This window comes from Vulpes vulpes, chromosome 7 (genome assembly GCF_048418805.1).
Source record: "Vulpes vulpes isolate BD-2025 chromosome 7, VulVul3, whole genome shotgun sequence".
Taxonomy (NCBI): Eukaryota; Metazoa; Chordata; class Mammalia; order Carnivora; family Canidae; genus Vulpes; species Vulpes vulpes.
This window is the reverse complement of record NC_132786.1, coordinates 123,833,386-123,848,590: the sequence shown is the minus strand read 5'-3', so window position 1 is coordinate 123,848,590 and position 15,205 is coordinate 123,833,386. Positions and strand designations below refer to the sequence as shown.

At 37.9% G+C, this 15,205-nt stretch overlaps 1 protein-coding gene across 1 annotated transcript in view; it reads right to left on the bottom strand.

The window, feature by feature from the left end:
• KCND2 (potassium voltage-gated channel subfamily D member 2) overlaps nucleotides 1–15,205 on the bottom strand; it is a 474,833-nt gene that overhangs the window by 109,964 nt on the left and 349,664 nt on the right. The window lies entirely within an intron of this gene.

Genomic DNA, 15,205 nt, shown 5'->3' with positions numbered 1-15,205 from the left:
AAACTAGAGTTTGTATATTTGTATAATGAAGAGTTTAACGTTCCCATTTCTAGGCTAAATTGAGAATAATGAACTACTTGTACTTGATACTCTTAATACTGATGAAATAAATCATGCATATATATAAAGTCACTTTTCCATAGTTTCTATTTATTTTTTTAAAAATTTATTTTATTTATTCATGAGAGACACAGAGAGATTGGCAGAGACACAGGCAGAGGGAGAAGCAGGCTCCCCGTGAGGTGCCTGGGACTCGATCCCGGGACCCCAGGATCACGACTGGAGCCAAAGGCAGACGCTCAGCCGCTGAGCCACCCGGGCATCCCCAAAGTTTCTATTTATGGAAATAAAAGCCAATCTATGCGATGTAGTATGTAGTAGTCCAAACAATAGTCATTCCTTTCCTATATTGTTCAACATTCTAACTCCATAAACTAGTAAAATATGCTTAGAAGGCACTACATCAAGTAAAATATGCAATTTTATTTCCTGCCAGAGAAACATTCTAATGTTGATGTCTCTGCTTATCCTCCTACATATAAAAGCTTGCATTTTTAATGTTGCCTTTTACATTGTCTTTACATTGTTTAACCGTTTTACATTATTTTAAGCAAAGTAGTTGAGTTTTAATAACTTTAGGCACTAGTTGTGATTTTTCAAAAATCACTGGGCCTCAAATGGAAATGCTGTGTCTGTCTGATCCTGGGCTACTTTACACGGTAGGTTCATTTTTAAATTTTGAGACAAATACAGCAGCATCTCAGGAAAAAAAAGTCAGATAGGTAATGACTCAGTAGATAAAGATTGCAAGACTATCATTTAAACTTGCAAAAGCAGTGTTTTATGAAACCCTATGTTTCATTTAATGCCATCGGAATGAAAAAAAGGATCAAAATATTACCCTGATAAAATTTCCCGACATTTCTCAAGATAATAGGTATTCATTTCCTTTTCTATCAATATCTTGGGAAGCATTTGTAGAAACACATCTAATCTCTTAAACTGCGGTTCCTTAAGGCTGACGTGATCACGAAACCAAAGATTCTCTAATTTACAGATTTACTTAGCAGATGTAGTTAGCGCCGCTCTCCTAACATTAGCGGGCACATACACCTCATCTCAATTTCTTCCTTAAAATGTTGTTGTGGGGGGGGGATCCCTGGGTGGCTCAGCGGTTTGGCGCCTGCCTTTGGCCCAGGGCGTGATCCTGGAGACCCGGAATCGAGTCCCCCGTCGGGCTCCCTGCATGGAGCCTGCTTCTCCCCCCTCCTGTGTCTCTGCCCCCCCCCGTCTCTCTCTCTCTCTCTCTCATAAATAAATAAATAAATCTATAAAAAAAATCTTTAAAAAAAAATGTTGTTGTGGTCCGCTTCTGGCAGGAATGATTTCCACATTAGCACGACGACGACGAACGAAAAGGCAAAACCTAACTCGGACGCTTTAAACCCCGGAAAACCATACGGCAAAACGCACGTCAGAGTCCACGGCTCCTAGGGGCGGGGCCACAGTGAGGGCTTCGGGCCTGGGAATTCCCGAAGCGGCCGAGCAGTGCGGGGGGTCTCGTCGGGGTGTCGGGGTGTCAGGGTGGTGGTGGGGTTGACACTGTTTTCTGTTTTCTATGAAAACACAGAAATACAGAAACAATATTCCCGAGTTGCGATGGACCAGAAAGACCTGGGCCTTCGGTCCTCGCCACGCGGGCTGGAAGGCCGGACCCGGGGCGGCCGCGGATACTCCGACCCGTGGGACCACGGCTGCTGCCACTTCCCCGGGTACTTCGGGGTCTTCCCGCACGTGGAGGGCCCCGCGAGCGTCTCCGTGACCGAGGTCAGGCCGCCCGCCGCCGCCTCACCCTCACCCTCACCGAGAGCCCGGAAGGCCCTGGCCCGCCTGCGGTTCTGCCTCAGGGTCGGGGCCTGGTCGGGGTCAGGGCAGGTCAGGTCAGGGGCAGGTCAGGGGCAGGGCGGGGGCAGGGCGGGGGCCTGCTCGCCCCTCCCCGGCCTGGGGCCCCCAGAAAGCGCGCCCGCTGGTGGGGCGCCTGCAGCCCGGGCTCCCGCCCCCGTTCCCGGAGGAGCAAAGGGAACAGCCCGACGGCGGGGGAGAGTTTGGGGCCGTTGCTTCTTGGTGATCAATCAGCGGCTTCCAGTCCGGTGTTTCTCCTCTCAGTACCTCCATGTGTTTTGCTACCATCGGCGCTTCTTAGATCAAAAAATATATATATACACAGATATGCATGTGGCTGTGTGGCCGTGTGCGTCTATATGTGTGTGTCTATATATAAATTTATATGTGTGCGTGTGTATATATTCATATGTGTGTTGTGTCTATTTATGTGTGTGTGTGTCTATATATATTTATGTGTATATATATACGTGTGTGTCTATATATTTATACACGCGTGTGTGTGTCTATATATATTTATACATGCGTGTATATATTTATACATGTGTATATATTTATATACGTGTGTGTCTATATATAAATTTATATGTGTGCGTGTCTATATATATTCATACCTGTGCGTGTCTATATATTTATGTGTGTGCGTGTCTATATATATTTATGTGTGTCTATATATATTTCTGTGTGTCTATATATATTTATATATGTGTGTGTCTATATATTTATATATGTGTGTCTATACATTTATATGTGTGTGTATATATGTGTGTATATATATTTATATACATGTGCATGTCTATATATATTTATATACGTGTGTATATATTTATATATGTGTGTGTGTATATATTTATATATGTGTGTTGTGTCTATGTGTGTGTGTGTCTACATATATATTTATGTGTATATATATACGTGTGTCTATATATTTATATACGTGTGTGACTATATATATATTTATACGTGTGTATATATTTATACATGTGATGTATATATATTTATATACATGAGCGTGTCTATATATAAATTTATGTGTGCGTGTCTACATATATATTTTTTTTAATTTTTTTTTTTTTTATTTATGATAGAGAGAGAGAGAGAGGCAGAGACACAGGCAGAGGGAGAAGCAGGCTCCATGCGCCGGGAGCCTGATGTGGGATTCGATCCCGGGTCTCCAGGATCTCGCCCTGGGCCAAAGGCAGGCGCCAAACCACTGCGCCACCCAGGGATCCCTGTCTACGTATATATTTATGTGTGTGCGTGTCTATATATATATGTGTGCGTGTCTATATATACATGTGCATGTCTATATATATATTTATACATGTGCATGTCTATATATTTATATACATGTGCGTGTCTATATATTTATGTGTGTGTGTGTCTATATATATTGATGTGTGTGTGTCTATATATATATTTGTGTGTGTCTCTATATATATTTAAATATGTGTGTGTATATATTTATATGTGTGTATATATATTTATAGACATGTGTGTCTATATATATTTATATATGTGTGTATATATATGTGTGTGTATATATATTTATATATGTATGTATATTATACATGTGTATATATTTATATATATTTATACATGTGTGTATACATATATTTATATATATGTATATATTATATATCTGTGTATATGTATTTATGTGTGTGTGTATATATATTTATATATGTGTGCGTGTATATATAAAAACATATATATATGTTTTTTTAACAAAAGAAAACACAGTATATTTATCTTTTCAGTTCTTCCAAAAATTGAAAATATCAAGTCCTACTGCTAAGGAGAAAGAAACACACGAACAAATAAAATCCAAGACCCCTTCCCCCCTTAAAGTCACAGAACACGGAGGGAACTGCAGCGGGACAGGTGGGGGCAGAGAACCAGGAGGGGAGGACGGCGAGATAAACTCCCCAAATACTTAAAAGCTGTTCAACGGAAACTGTGATAAATACAGGACAATGCAAGACAAGTAAAAATAAGGAGCAGCAGTGACGAGAGGCTACACACACACACACACACACACACACACACGCTGTGGTATTTCCTCAGTGCCAAGGCTTCCTGGAACCAGCCTGTGCAATTTTCATGTCAAACTTCCTGGGTCAACTTACTTTTTTTTTTCCCCTTAATTTCTCAGGTTACTAATTATTACACATTAATTGAAGTCTTAACTTTGGGCTCTTTAAGGCCTCCCTAGCGAAGGTGATAAAAACGGCAACTTTGGTGTGTCTGCAAATAATTAGATGCTTCCCTCAGTTACTTGTAACACATTAACTTGTGGTTTTTATTTTTATTTATTTATGTATTTGTTTTTTAAAGATTTTATTTATTTATTCATGAGAGATACACAGAGGGAGAGAGAGAGAGAGAGAGAGGCAGAGACCCAGGCAGAGGCAGAAGCAGGCTCCATGCAGGGAGCCTGACGTGGGACTCGATCCTGGGACTCCAGGATCAGGCCTTGGGCCAAAGGCGGCATTAAACCACTGAGCCACCTGGGCTGCCCTAAATGTCATTTTTAATATTGTGCGTCATCTGTCATAAATGCGTCTGCACAGTGGCTACATTCAATTCCTTAGGCATGAAGATCTTTGATTAGACCACATGGGTGATACCACAGTCTTCCCACTTTCGGCCGTGGAATGATTCAAAACATCACTTGAATTCAATAGAAGGACAATCCCCCTGAAAGTAGGGCACTGAGGTGTGTTCCTCTGCCTTCCTCCTCAGCCTCGAGACCTCCCTTGAAGGGTAGGAGCCGTCTTCTCGGGGCCCCCGGACAAGCACAGTGCTGGATACTGCAGGTGCTTAAGGACAGTTTGCGGAAAACGTGAACTCGATTCCAGTTCTGCCCAGGTTCCCGCAGTGCTGAGTACTCACTTGAACTTAGACTGCAATATAAGGGCCTTGTGTCGTCTGATGCAGATCGTCCTGGGCACAAATTGGAGTCAATGGTGACCAACTCTAGATAAAACATTCCCCAAACTCAAGGAGACGGAAACTTCCTCGGGGGCGCATCACAGCACTGGAGGGGAACACAGGGATCGTGAGCAAGCACGCGGGGGGTTTTTTCGGGAGGTTTTTGTAAGGGCGTATTTCTTTAGTGCACTACACTTGGAGCAGATTTACTGTGAGCTTCATTGAACTTCCAAACAACATTATGAGTTACACAGGACAGAAACCAAAATCTCTTCCTCTTGAAAACACGAAGAAAATCTTACCAACAGAAGGGCGGTGATTTGCCCAAACCAACCAGCTTTCAAATCTTGAATACAGGTGCATCTTAATGTGGAGTGCAGGCTTCTTTAACATTTATTTTCAAATAAGTTCCAGTATTCCGGAAGAAATTAGGGCCATTAATTACGGACTGATTTAAGCATGTGCCAAATTTTTGGTTACTGTTGGTGGAATCAAACAGTGTTGACTGATGATGGACTTCTACCAAAGCCACCCATCCGCGACTCTGTGCAAAACTCGTTAACCTTGGGAATCACCTTGGTTAGTGCCACCTAACTATGATTGCTTTTTAACTCACATTTCCTTAGAACTATATACACTAATATACACAATGATAATTGGCATTTACTTTTATGAATCCGTATTATGTCTCAAAATGATTTCGTGATACTTGAAAGAAGAGGCCATGCCCTGTCTTTGATGTATTCTCTGCTATAATGCTTAATAACAAAATGGGTTTCCAATAAATTTTTTATTATATATCTAGAATAGTAACTTACTCTTCTTAGAGTCCAGTTTTCTATGCAGAAACCAAAATGGATTAGGCAAATTTATAAACTATTTATTTATGAAGCAATAAAAAAGAAAATGCAAGAAAAGTAAATGATTAAATATTAATGCGGACCACACATTCTTAATAGTGATATTAAACCAAAAATAAAAGCTATAAGGAGTATAAACATTGTTAGAATAATTGAAAACAGGATCCTGTTTAGACTGTAAAATGTTGCAAAATTTAGAGCAACCTTACTGACATATTTAAAATTACATTCTCCCAAAGCAACTTTATAAAAATAATTTATTTTTTAAGATTTTATTTATTTATTCATGAGAGACACGGGGAGAGAGGCACAGACACAGGCAGAGGGAGAAGCAGGCTCCCTGTGGGGGGGTCCGATGTGGGACTCGATCCCAGGACCCTGGGGTCACGCCCTGGGCCGAAGGCAGGCGCTAAACCGCTGAGCCACCCAGGGATCCCCTATAATTAAAACTTCTCCCTTTTTTGGGACACCTGGGGGGCTCAGTGGTAGAGCGTCAGCCTTTGGCTCAGGTCGTGACCCTGGAGACCCGGGATCGAGTCCCACATCGGGCTCCCTGCATGGAGCCTGCTTCTCCCTCTGCCTGGGTCTCTGCCTCTCTCTGGGTATCTCATGAATAAATAAACACAATATTTAAGAAACAAACAATTTTTTCAATTTGCAGAGCTAGGACAAAATATTGATGATTTTATAATCAGTGAGAGTAAACTGTAAAAGCGGAATCACCAATGAATCCATAAATTTTTGCCTGAAACCATGATTCTCTCAACTTTCTCCTAAGAAAGTTATTCTCCTGAATTTTTTCAGTCAGGTTTCACAGTTTGAAGAACTTACATATGCTTCTGAATATGCTTTATTACGATGATCTTTGAATTTCTTCATGAATCCTATCGAGTCTTCCACAGGTAAAATAAAATTTTCTACCTCACATACAGTTTGAATTAACGGGCCTTACCTTAGGACATTTCTTTTGGAATTAAATAAATTACTTTATCTCAGTTTAGAAAAGGGAGGGAAAAGAAGTAATCAGCTGAAATATCGATATTGCATATGGAACACTGCAACGTAAGTATGAAACCTATAATAAAGGTCTAAACCATATTCCTATTTTATGTTTGAATTACAGTTAAAATTATGTGATAGTAGATAATATTTTTGCAGAGCCTAGAGAAAAATCCAGAGATGTGAAAATTGGAATGGAAACTACGCAATGTCTTTAATGAGATCATTACATTTTTCTGTTAATGGCAGTTGCCTTGCCTTGCTATTTTACTGTGTTTTTTTATTTTTTTCTGCCAATTACTACTCTGCTTCATTGGTTCTAAGTGATACAATACACTAAATCACTTGATCTTAGACATCACTTATGAGGGCTACTCTTCGGTTAATTTTATGGCAGCTGTAGACTATAGTTAGATGTTAATACCATACAAGATGGGATAACTCTCATTCTATTTTCCCCCCCGGAAATGAATCACATAATAGGCAAAATTGCAATTAGATGCTTTCAGATATACATTAGTGAGTGATTTTCTCAGCTGTGAACTTCATAAATTTGATCAAAACTTGTGTTGATTCTTTTACAATATAATCAAAATTGCTTTCTAAAAACATGACTGTTGACTCCTTCTATCATTAAATATATTATTAGACAATGTCATACCCTTTTTATATTTTAATCTTTTTGGAAAAATATCTGGCCTATTTCTCGCCTCATGGGTTATTAATACTTTCATGCATTAACTGTTTAATAGCAATATTATAAATATGAGAAAATAATGACAAGTGTGCTAGATGTGAGTCTCCCAGTAGAATGCAGGAAGTTACTCTTGAATTGTTGTTGTTGTTTTTTTTTTTTTCCCTGGTGGTAAAGTTGTTGGAGATCTTAAAAGTCTGGAGATGCTCAAATTCAGAAAAGCTGCACCATAATTAATGTGTTCTATTGGTAGAAGAATCCATGAAACAAATTTATCTTGAGACCAAAATATCCCCCTGTCTAATTGCTTTCAGGCTTAGTTAGGATATGACTTGACATAGCAACGGGAATGATATGTAAGTTTGTTTTATATTTGATGTCAAATTAAAATCTTGGAAGCTTAATCAAATATACGGTTAGAAGCTAAAGTTAAGAGCTTATTGAATCTCCCGCATTCTCTTCACTATCAATCATTTTACGTACCACCACCCAGAATAACTTTTCTAAAAACATAGTGATCACTTCTCAGATTGCTCAAAAATTCTCCACTTGTTCATTGCTCGTTAGACAAACATATGTGTCAATCAATAGTTTCCAACTTACTTTCAACCTCACTTAAATCCGAGGCTTTGGGCACAACTCAGTTGTTCACATCCCCCCAACATTCCTTATGCTTCGCTCCTCCCACAATGTGCCTCATGTCCTACAAGTTCAGGATTGCTTGTCGTCCACTGTGACCATTCAGGTTTTCGTAATTCTTTGGGACCCGAGTGAATTCTCATCTGCTCCATAAAGTTGTCTGTAGCCCCTTCCTCTGAAAATCATTAAAAAAGATTGTTTTTTTTTTTTTTTGTAATTAATTTGACCACCCACATCATCTATTTCATGTTACCTTTTAAATTCAAGAAATATTGTTGAATGTCTTCCACATGCAAGACAACGTAGACGTGCTGGAGGGCCTTGGTCAGAGGAGCCAGACCTCCTAGGCAGGACAGACTCACTATGGTAACGAGATCCCTCGGCAATCCAACGAGAGAAGCACTGCTCTGGGGGACACACACGAGCGAATCACAATACCTGACCTCATACAGTTTACTAATAGCAGAGCATTAAATAATGAGGGCAGAGTGAAAGTAGGGGTCAGGAGAGAAGCACAGTTTCCAGGGCAGGGTGATGTGAAAGGGAGAAAAGATCACAACCAAATATAGTACTGATGCCCTGAAGTACTATTAATAATAATACTCATTTGCTGATTCTGGTGTCTGTACTTGGTCCAATGCTTGGCTTTTAACATCCCCTACTTCTCATCTCCATAGTGACATGTTACATAGTTTTTAGCATTCTCATTTCGTAAGAGGGTTCATTTAAAAATAAGGGTTGAGGGATGCCTGGGTGGCTCAGCAGTTAAAGTGCCCGCCATCAGCCCAGGGCGTGATCCTGGAGACCCGGGATCGAGTCCTGCATCAGGCTCCCTGCATGGAGCCTGCTTTTCCTTCTGCCTGTGTCTCTGCTCTCTCTCTCTCCCATATCTATCATAAATAAATAAATAAATCTTAAAAAAATTAAAAAAAAATAAGGGATCAAAAGGTTTTGAACAAGCCAGCTTTTGTCCTGGTCAGGATTTGGATCCGCTTCTATTTTCTCTGTTTTTTAAAATTTTTTTTGACATTTCCCCATATATGCTTTTTATATCATTACTCTTACATTACCTTTTCAATTGAATATGTTATTTCTCTCAAACTTGATTGCAAAGACTTTTAAATCTTTTTAATGCTCCTTCGATTCTCCAATAGAGCTGATTGAAGGTACCGGGTAAGTATTTCATTGATGTTTGAAAATTAACAATTCTCCTAAGGAGAATTTTTTTTCAATTTTGGTAATGTAGGACATATACTGGCTTGGTTTACCCCCAGATTACTAGATGTAAAGGAAGGAGGTCTAGACTGTGCGTCTGTTAAGAAGAGGTAGAGTTATTTTAAAGCCTGAAAGAATAGGGACACTTGAATGGCTCAGTGGTTGGCTGAACCTTTGCCTTTGGCTCAGGGAGTGATCCCAGAGATCAAGTCCCCTATAGGGCTCCCAGCAGGGAGCCTGCTTCTCCCTCTGCCTGTTTCTCTGCCTCTCTGTGTGTGTCTCTCATGAATAAATAAATAAAGTCTTTAAAAAAAAACCCCGAGAGAATAAAATAATGGCATTTGGATGAGTCTCCCATGAATCTGTTATAAATCCCAGAATACGGTGGGAGGTTAGGATATGTTTTATGCATTTATTTACTTATTCACAGCAATGATGAGACTGTATATATAATAACTTTGTGTGGATTTTGTATTATTAATTATTTGAATTACTTAATAATCCTTGGTCAGTAATCTTTGGGTAAAGACTTCCATTCCCTGACTTACAGAAAACCTTACATATCTATTTTGAAGTAGCATCAGGCTCCCTCTCTTAAAAAAATTCTATAAATGCAAATATATTGGTCTTCATGTATCTCTAAACTTTGACATTAATGTCTTAACAATTAAAACTATTCTTCTAAGAGTTCTCTTAAACTCAGACACATCAGTTCTAGGTTGTTTCAAATCCAATGTAACATGATGATAAGCCATTTGTTAAGTAGAAGATGATTTATTTTTGAATAGTGACATTTTTCTTTTGCTTATCATCTAGTACAACATATACAGTGTGTTGCAAGACTTCCAGCTGTCATTTCATTGGTTAGGTCATAATAAATTAATGAAAAAAAGAATGAGGGAAAAAAAGGGTCATTTCATTCCATAAGAAAAAAAAGATAGTTCTTCATTCTTAATATAGTTGAATGCTATTCTTCACAGAAGTATCAGAGGTTAGCCGGACTCTTTCAGAAATGATGAATGAAAGAGGATGAAATCCCATTCACACCACTCCTTGACTTTCTGTCTTTATCAGTTAACCAGTTGTAAATAAAGATACTGAAATCTACTCCTTTAACCTTGTTTTCTTCTTGCATGAAGCCATGCAACAATTTCCATTTTCTTCTTTTCATTCAGTCTCAGAATGTGTTTTCCTATTACCACCTGTCTACATGTTTTGAAGTATTTGGTGACAGTAAAGTTTAGCAGCTTTATTTTTTATTAGGAAAAACAATTTAATATCACCATTATTTTATGAGAGACATAACATTTTGTAATAAAGGGCAGATCTTAAAATCACAAAACTATTTGAGTGAAAAGCTGACTTCACTGTTCATATTGTTTAATTTTGCCTCCATGATAACTGAACTAGTTATCATAGACTTCAGAGTACATTGATCTGTGTTTGGGAATCCTTGGGTTAAATAATAAAACAGGTGCATTGTCCCCAGAGTCGCTGCAAAAACTGGCACCTCATCCTCCGATATTTTTAACAGAAGCACAAATGAAAAGTTATGGGATAACTTGGAAATAGATGAGAAAGACCCAAGGTGACAAGATACCTTCAGGATGAATCGGAGTTTGCCCCGGATCCAGACCATTACACATTAGGGTTTTTACTTGCCCAGTATCATCCAACTTTTTTGTATCCAGACCTTACGACTTGGTAAATCAATTCTCCATTTTCCTATCAGCAGAGAGAAGTAGCTTAATTCTCAGAGTTATGAATTTTTACAAATTCCTGGACAATAAATTGATGAAAATTCACTTAGTTTTCCCAGGAAATGTAAAGCCCTGTGTAGTAGGACATTATAGGGAAGAACGCCTGGGTAGGAATCTTTATTCCTCTGCATTAAAACCGCAAATGATTTTATCATGTTTAGTTTTCCTGAATTTAGTTTTTGTTCCTTCATTTATTCAAAATGTAGGAATAAAACATATTCATTCAGCTCTCACTGCCAGTCCTACCCCTACTAGATACTGTGCTAGAGATACAGCAGTGAGTAAGATCAACATGCTTCCTACCCTCAATGTTTACTGTGGACTCCAAATTCTATTCTTTCGTGGACTACATGCTACGGATGTAAATGAAGAAATGACCGAGTGCCTCTTAAGAGTAACGGAGTTTGTTTGCAGTTAGACTTTTTTCATATGAGAGGGTGAAGGACAGCACTTAAATGAAAAACTCATGATACTAATTTTTAAATATTATGTAATTGAGATTATTTTTCATAATCGATAGACCTATTTCTGTGTTTATAAAATTATTCTCAAGAATTTCACCATTTGAGGCAATGTAAATAATTGTTCATGTAATTAGACGGAAAATGTTCATTTTTAAGATATTATAAGGAAGATACTCATATGACCTAAATATTAGCCTTATACATAAAGCTACCACTTGATTATATTTATTCACAAAACAAATCTTTTTCAGCCTCATCCTTCTCACATACAATCTCGAATAGGACAGACATGAATCTTGCTTTTGCATTTCTGTTTCACAAATTCCTAATTTGATGTGCAGCTTTCAAAAGATCAACAATAAGCCAAGAATAGTCACGACAATAAGAAAAATAAAATTAAGGCTTCCTGACTGGTGGGCTAATGCGCTTCAAGGAACCATATCATGTGACTGTAGTTTGGTTGTTTAGTTTCTGTTGCCATTGTTACAAATTCTATTTCATGCCTGTAAATTATATTTTCTAAGTTTGCATGCACAAAATACTATTTATTACACCAGTGGTTGGTTTTCTGATCTCTTAAATTCAGGCATGATCAGCTAGCTGTTTCATCTCAGCTATTCACATTATATGTATGAAATTACACATCTTGGACATTTATATTGTGAAGTCTATTAAAAATGTTTACCTTCATGAAAGAACCATATATGTTAGTCAATAGGCCGGTAATGTTAGAGAAAAAGTTTAGTTATGTTTTCGTTTCTTAATATGACAATTTAGTTCATCATTCAACAAATATTTAAGATAAGAGAAAGTAAATAAATAATGACTTTCAACTCTGCATTCCTTTGACAAATCTTCCTAAAATCTCTAATCTAATGTGAGAACAGAAGACATCATAAAGAGGTAATTTGTTTATATGTTTTCCTTTAAGTGATACATCTAGCCATACGCCCATATGTCTAAGTATATTAATTGCTCATAAACTTCTAAAATAAATAAGATATTTATAATTAAAGACCATAAAGTTAATGCAGCTGTAATTCAGTTTAGGGACCTAGTGAGAAACTCTCCTTTTGGGATGCCTGGGTGGCTGGCTCAGCAGTGGAGCGTCTGCCTTTGACCCAGGATGTGACCCCGGGGTCCTGGAATTGAGTCCTGCATCGGGCTCCCCACAGGGAGCCTGCTTCTCCCTCTGCAGGTGTCTCTGCCTCTCTCTTTCTGTGTCTCTCATGAATAAATAAATAAAATCTTAAAAAAAAAAGAAACTTTCCTTTTAAAAGAGACACTGAGGAAGAAGACAATTAAATCACCGGTCACTAAGCAATTTAGATGATTGTCTACATCATCTACAGACTTTTTAGACTTTTGTGAATATCATCCTTAGTGCCTAAAATTCAAATAGAGAATATTTTAAATGCAGTTATGAAATCATCTTTTATATAAGAGTCACTTGACTCATACAAGACCTATATTTTGATTCTGGTTTCAAATTAAGAAAGTGGATAAATTGGCCTAAAGCAGTTTCATTATGAAAATCCAAAATACACACATTCTTTATAGTTTCACTATAAAGCATCTGCTGTAGTACAAAGTCTGGCATAGAATTGATACTTTGGATATTATCCAGAAGACTGTAATTACTAGAAGCACTTGTTTCATGTATGACCTGTTCCCAGGTCATAGCCAAAGGTCAGTATGATGATGAAACTCTGGAATATAAGTCATCTACATGGCACATCTGGAATTCAGATGCATATGTCTTATCTTCTGAACATGACATTTATGTTGCAGGTGCGGTTAATATGCAATGATTAATGTGATCATCAGAGTCCGTTAATCCGTTTTTTAAATGATTAACCCTGTGGTCTGTTGCATGTGCAAACATGGCTATGATGCTCAGATGTTTGGGAAACCAAGAAGACCAAGGAACTGAAACCAGAAAGGGCTGAGAATAAAATATACTGTGTAGAACTAAAAATGGGAAGGGCTGAGAAGGTATTAGGGTCTGAAGGATGCTCAAGTGTGACCCATCTTGAAAAAGGTTGTAACTTTACAGTGTAAACACACACACACACACACACACACACACATTCATGAAATAAAGTTTCACAAAACATCTACCTTTACTTACCCTAATTAAACAAGATACAAGATATGTTCTATTTTCCAGTTTGTTCTATCCTTTTTCATTAAACAATATGACTGATTCCTACAAAAAAAAGTAGATTTCATTTCACCAACGAGTTGTGATGTGTAGCTGGAGGGAAAAGTGACTAATTTTAGTGAATGGTTCTCAGTATGCTCTACATGGGTAGGTTTGAAGAACTTATTAAAGACACAATTATTTGAGGGGAGAGTCCATTTCCATCAGATTCTCAAATGGATTCATGATATACCCTCAAGATAATAAAAGCTAAAACAGGATATTTCCAGGTCAAATAGTACATAATACACAAATATTATACTAACACCTCTGTATGTGTTATTTAGTTCTTGTGACAGCCTTTTTAGATTGGTACAAATTATATCCAAATTTCCTAGTTGAAGAAATTAATGCTAATGGGAGAGAATAATTTTTCCTTACATCATTTGTAAATGTCAAAGAGGACTTTGATATCAGAAATTTGACTCCAGACCATATTTTTAAGCCTGTGAAACCCAGTAAACTTAACTTCATCCCTCCAACCTACCCTTCCTTCCTCCACTCCTCCCTCCTTCCCTCCCTCTCTTCCTTCCTTCCTTCTGCCAACAAAATGATTTATTTAGGACTGGCTCTGTTCCATACACTGAGAACATAAAAGCAATTGACTGCCCTGATACCCCTTAGAGTCTAGTGAAAAATAAACAGAAGTCAAGGCTGAGGGGCATTTTGAAACCACAATAAGAGACAGCAAGGCAGAAACAGACACAAGTTGACCGTGAGACTAAGTCAACTTTTTCTTTAGATGAGAAAGTTTTTTTTATAAATGTCATAATAAGAGCAGGAAACAATGCTAGATTCGGCAGGTTCCAGATATGTAATCTAAGAATATGCCACATTTTGCTTATTTTGAAATTTTGGGTATTAGACTAATCCTTGGTTGGGACTAAGGTTCATTCCCTTGAGCAGTCACAAGTGAATTCTAGAGTTACTGTTGGCAGGAGTTGCAGCTCATGCTGAAGCCTGCACAGTCACTGGTATTATCTTGGTTGTGGAAAAGGGCTCAGGTGGTGCAGCGCTGCAATTCTTTATCGTGGAACTAGTTTTAGCAAAGGTCAAATTCTCCAGGTCTGGATGTAACTCATGAAATTCACAATGTGCCTGCCAATTTCTCTGACAATATGCTTAATATAGATTCAGAATTATGGCAAAACAGAGAACTCTACACATGATCATTCAAGGTTAAATTACTTATTATGATGGACAACAGAACTCAACCTATTAGCTAAGGGCTTATCTTCCTTTATCCATTTCACATAAATTTAAATAGATACCTTTTTGAAATAGATGGTGGCTATCATTGGTTATAACTGTTAGGAACATGTGGCATGTAGGTGAAGAATCTCCCATTAACTGATTCAAGTTTAGTGTTATCTGTTGAAATATTTGGTGTGATTTTAAAGCATTCAGGCTGTAAGAAGACGTCAAGTGTAGAAAATATCTATTATGTAGAAATCAGGAGTCAAATGGGAAGCTACAACTAATTTCAATTATTCTGGAATTCTTCTTTAGGGATTATCTTTTAGCTAGTGGTGAGC